Source organism: Schistocerca cancellata, chromosome 5 (genome assembly GCF_023864275.1).
Source record: "Schistocerca cancellata isolate TAMUIC-IGC-003103 chromosome 5, iqSchCanc2.1, whole genome shotgun sequence".
NCBI classification, from domain to species: domain Eukaryota; kingdom Metazoa; phylum Arthropoda; class Insecta; order Orthoptera; family Acrididae; genus Schistocerca; species Schistocerca cancellata.
The window spans coordinates 528,329,516-528,335,698 of record NC_064630.1 but is presented as its reverse complement, the minus strand read 5'-3'; positions in this window follow the sequence as shown (position 1 = coordinate 528,335,698).

The following is a 6,183-nucleotide window of genomic DNA, read 5'->3' as shown; positions in this document are numbered from 1 at the left end:
CGATTAGGCGATTTGCGTGGCCAATTTTTCAGTAGCTCTTTTTTTTTTTTTATTTTTTTTTTTTTTATTCGCACTGCAAACTGAAAAGCTCATTTGCTGGACACAGCTCAACAGCAGCTGTCTGTGCGTCGTTATAAATCATACTTAATCTGTGACAGGGTAAAAGTCAATAAATAAATTATTTACAATATTTACAATACTATTTTACATTATTTAGAAATTATTTACGCTGTCTATTGTTCGTTTATCTGAATGTAAATTCCTGTTGGAATTAAATCCCTTTGGCTAAGAATTATTGCTACAAGCCTAACACTGACAATAGCTTTAGAGATAGATAAGCAAAGTCCTTGGATAACAGTTGAGATAATTGAATTGACGGAGCGCTGAATCACGTAAGTCAAAACAAGGCATTTGGAGTAAACGACATTCCCTCAAAATTATTGAGATCCTCTGGAGAAAATACCATGACAAAACTGTTCCATCGAATATGCAAGGTACATGCTATAGGAAAAATACCCTTAGACGTGAAGAAGAACGTAATAATTCCAATGCCAAAGGTTGCAGTTGCTGGCGGACGAACATTAATCTATAGTATTTTTTGAGTGAAATTATGTAAACCATTTTTATAAAATAAAATACAAACAACACAATGTAAGCCGACTAAACTTTCCATAATCGCTAAATATCTTCCACATAATCACTAAAAGCATCTCTTACGTATTTCATACCTACAGGAATATTTGCTGAAATGTTTTGTTTTGAAAGGAAAACAAATAGCTCAAACTACGATAAAAAGTCATTAGTTGCCAGATAATTAATATTTCTAGTCTTATTGCTGCAGAAATTGCATTATGCACAACAGTACCTTGCCTAATAACATTTTTCTAGGAACTTCATTTCTCAAACAGAAAATCAAAATACCCTGTCGACCCAATAAGTCACGGTTCCAAAATAATGACCCAAATTATTTACAGATGTAACAAAGAAAATAACTAGAGAAATCCGGGCCCAGGGAAGATCAATTTTGTTTCCGAATATATGTAGGAACACGTGAGACAATACTGACACTATCCCAGAAAGTAGGTTGAAGAAAAGTATACTTATATATCTAGCATTCAGCGATTAAAAAAATTCAATGCTGACTGGAGGACACAGTAATGTTCTGAAGGGAAAAGTGATAAAATACAGGGAGCCTGAGGTTATTTACAACGCGTATAAAACTAGACGGTGGTTGCAGGACATGAAATTAAAATTAGAGCCACCGACAGAGTCATAATCAGCCACAAGTAGACTGCCATTTAACGTAGTAGTCTATTAAAACAATTGTAATATGTTAACTCTCGTTTGAAGTTTATGATACCCTAGATGCTTCGCTAGTGTGAAAAATCAGGAACTAATGGTAAAATGAACGTCCCCAATTACCAAACGCTGCGTAGAATCTTAACCTCAAGCTCTTACTGACACTTCGGTTTCGCTCTGTCTCAAATGCACTGGATGTCGACAGGGCCAGTCAGCAGACGCATTTCGCTTTCACTAGCAAAGCAATATTAGCGATTATACTGTAAATAACAAAAGTGCATGATATAATTCGTTATTTTGATGATTGATGAGAGAATGGCTGTATCGCTTAATGAAAACATATTTTGCACAATGGAGACAATAATGTCAGAGTTTTATTTTGCTTCTTAAGTGTGCTGATGACAACTGCTTCTCCCATCGTGTTGGCAGAAGCAAAAATTGGATTTGCTCTGCGCTCACTCGCCGGGCCCATTTCTTTGAGAGTATTTGAACCCACTTCGCCTCCTTTTTTGAAAACATTACGTCATGACAATAAAAGTATTCTTAAGGAAAATGGTTTGTAAGAGGAAAAGAAAGCGATCTCCTCGTAATCTTCGTTGGACAACTACGTGTGATGGTGGAAAAAAGAAAAAAAGTTAATCGTGTCTGGCGAATGAGTTTCTCAGATCGGCGGAAAAAGTAATTATGACAGCTACTGAAGAGGAGGGCCGTCTAAATAATCTCCCATGCTCTCTATTTATAGTGTTTGAGTTGAAGTCGATGAGTCTGGATATGTTTCGTAACTACGCTTTAGATGAAAATCATTGGACTGATCTTCAGAATTTCAGCTGCTACCAAACGCTATTTTCTGTTTACGAAGTTTTTACTTAATACGCAGAGGTTCAAATCCCCGTCTGACCATCTTGATGATGATGTAGCTCTTTCCATTATTTCCTTAAATCCATTATTTTTGACATTTGTTGCTCATCTGTCCAACTGTTACGATCTTCTTTTCTCAGGAACGGGCAGAGGTATCTAACTGAAATTTATTTTAGATACTAATGACTAAGGTTTGTTAACGGTGAAAAAAAATTAGGTTCTAGTTCAGTGCAATGAAAAGATTCAGCTGTCGGCAAAGATCCCTTTTTCTCAAAAACGGGTAGTAATATCAAGGTGAAATTAATGTCAGATCCTAATGTCTACGGTCCCTTGAGGAAGTAAATAATTTAAGCTTCTGAGTCAAAGCAGTGAAAAGCTACGGGGATATATGTCAAATTTTTAAAACTAGCAAACTCAAGCATCAAGTTTTGTCGATGAAGAAGGTATAAACACGTTTGTCCTCTCGGTCTGGCAGTAAAGCACTTCCATGGAAACTGAAAGCCGTGGGGTCGGTGCCCGGACTTCATTCTTACCTAAGCTTTACCTCTCAATGATGTGCGGACCTACGTTACGCTGTAGATCCTCTTTGCCCGAATGGATAACCTGGGTAGATTACATACGCAAGTCGTCGAAGTGGTGTTCTGCAGAAAGACTTGCACTAGGGCACTGAGCCACGTGAAATAATAATAATAGTTGTTATTATTAATATTATCTATAAACATAATTAAGTTTGTACAGAATCCTCAGAGCACGAGTCCTGTTTGCACTTGTCTGGTTATTTAGGTAAACTTTGTCCTCGTTGATTACATACCATACTCTACACAATGTGCTGCATGAGGAAAGGTCACTACGTTCTTACCTACGACATTACATCAGAGGAAATGCGGTTTAAAAACGTAAATGTGAGACAGTGATCGATATCTGACCTTCGCGTTTATAGTGAGCCCATAAATACATACATCAGCACACAGTCACAAGTGGATGCCCACACTTCGGGCAGAAATTTCCGAAACCTACCGTGTTGCCAGTTCGTCCAGCTGGCCGTTGTGTGACTTTATTTCAGTGATTAAAACATCAAATGAAAAACACTGTTTGAGTAAGTAGCTAGTGAACTCTGATGTGGAGGAACAAGATAATAAATTTATCGAGATCGTTACAATCAGCCTCCAGAGGGTGTGGAGCATTCTCCTTTACGAAACAGTCATGAACAATTCCTGTGTGTAGGGTGACCGTCTGTTGGAATGATACTAGCTACACATGCCTTAGATCCGGGTTCGATTCATACATAAGGGAACCATTAATGACAAGCACAAAGAGACCCTCTTCACCTCTGGGAATGCAATTTGAACAACGTAGCATTACAACGTGGTTCTAAAGCCACATTAGACATGTCCGTGCGCTACCTACTTTAGGACAGTTGGCGAAGGGTGGGAAATGACAGAGGCGGTAATTACACCAGGTAGAAATTGTATCACGATTTTTATTTCTTACATGAGCTTCTTTTTATTATTGGGAATGAGCATATCATTAAGTAAGGTCAACGGGCACTTATTTCTTATTGTGTGTCAACTTGAAATATTGAAAATACTGGCGATAGACTGGGATTCAAACTCAGATCTCTCCTTTTGCTGTGTTTGACGCCTTTCAGACGGTGCAGCTTCATCGTTTCATTGTTTCCCCAAGGTTCCGAACTCCTCAAGGCCCCCATGAAGCGCGTGTCTCGATTCGAATGATGATCTGGCACAAAAGTTTCTATCGTACCATTTCAACTTGTAGCATGCGCGCACCAAATTAAAGGTGACAAATAATTATGACTATAAACACCTCTCCGTGCGTTTTGAGGAATAACACTTGGTGCCGGTTGCGACTCGAAGTCAGACACAGAACTTCTCGTCACATCAGTTCAGGTTCAAACATGCCACTTTTAGTAACTAGTAAGAAAAAATTGAAAAAAAATGGATAGACAACGTTTCTTTGTATGCAGTCCACGATGATTTTAAGTCCAGGGTTCGACTCCCAGTCGGCACATAACTTAACGTCATGACGTATGCACGTTTCTGGTGAAATAAAGCGATTTTTAATGTCTGTTCGTGAATACAAGTCAGTGATGACAGGTAGTTGGTTCGAATACCGGCAGGTGAAAACTTTTTTGTCCCGTCATTGTAGTTTCAATCAGTTTACGATTTATAGCATTTGACTGTTCTTAGTTAACAGTCCGATCAGGTGCTGGGTTCTAATCCCTTCCAACACAAAACTTCATGCCTTGTCATTTCAAGTTTAAACCTCCACATATTTTGTTACTTGTGATCGAAACGAAATTAAAATCTTTCGTAGTTAGTTAACACGAATAATAGTTACTGGATTGGACGGGCAGATATCCACCCAGTGTCAACATTTTCGTTATCTAATTTCAAGTTGAAACTTTGTTTCTTAAATGCCATTTACTGTAATAATTTGACTTTACAAGCGTAATGGTTGCGTCATCTCTAAAATAACCTGTTTTGTGATATTTGCATTATCGTGACATTAATTTGCATCTGGATCTATATACATGCAGAGCAGTTATATGTTGTGGCCTCTTGTAGTAATCATTTTGTATCGTCAGACAAGTGTCCCGAAAACAAAGCAGACGACCTGCAAGAAAGCTAGGTCATACGAGTTGCATACAAATCAGGCGAAACGCAATTCTGGTTGTTCGGATACTTTCCAGTATGAGAGTACATGGGACAATGCTGACTGAAGTCAGCATGGCTCCACCCACAGTTAATGCATGAACACTGACGTACATGTGACACTAGATTCATCGGGAGATTTCAGACTGTTTCCGTCCGTTTCCTGTATTTCGAACGTGAGTCGCAGTCACTGCAAGGTAGACATCCCTCATATAGCGCAAGCTACAAATGAAAGCCGAATCACCAGACGATGCCACTCTGCCAGAAAATTCTAGCGGCCTGCTGCAGATGTCTCTGGTAGAGCTAAACTAAGAAGGCTTGCTGATAAATAATGCGATCGAATGTTTTATGTGGAAACACTGAAAGCTTGTAAAACCAAACAAACGTTACTGACATTCTATATCTTCATTCCTCATGTCTATATATATGCAGCCCTCCACCACTGTAGGGCTCGTGTAGAATGTAACATGGAGGTTTACAACTTAGCTACGTTGTTGCGTGTTGCAATAGAGTTTCAAATGCGAATTTCGTCCACAGATGGAGCACGCTCTCCTTCAACATGACAATTCCAGACCATGCATGAGCGCTGCGACTTCTGCAACAACCCTACGCCTTGGGTTCACTATCCTCCATACCATCCCGATTTTGCCCACCCGATTTTCGTTTGTTTCCAAACAGCTTTCTCTTTCTGCGCTATAAATCTTCGATACGATGCATACTGAAACAACAGACACTTCGCCTAACTTGGTTGCGGAAACTCCCATCGCACAAGTAGCAACCAACAATTTGCTCACGTTCGAAATCACTGACTTAATGCGCACACAGTTTTCAATGGGATAATTTCCTCCCGAAAAATGCTGGCCTTATGAGTATTAAGTTAAATGTACTGCACTTTTTTTTTGCCTCTGAAGCGCCATAATCGCCGTATTGAAAGCGTCGGAAAGAATTTTATTTAATAACCATATAAACTCTATCCCCTTCAGAAAATAGTCCCCATTACATGTCGTACAGTTTTGACAGCGTTCTTTCCAATCCCCGAAACACTTCTGGAACTAGATCTTTGGGACAACTTTTCGCTATCTCAGGAATGCGTTTTTAATGTAATATCTGCTTGTAAAATGTAGCCCTCTATGGTTTAGTGAAACATATAGTTTATCTTTGGGAACAGAAAAATGTTACATGGGGAAATTTCTGACGAAATTTGAGGCCGTGGCATAATTACAGTTTTTTTTTCCTGTGGGCGAGAATTTACGAATAAGCAACGAAGGGCGAGCGTGTGGGTTATCGTTGTACAAAAGGCATGATTTTTCTCCGTCACAAATCGGCTGCTTCCTTTCGTTTTCTTTTTTCTTTT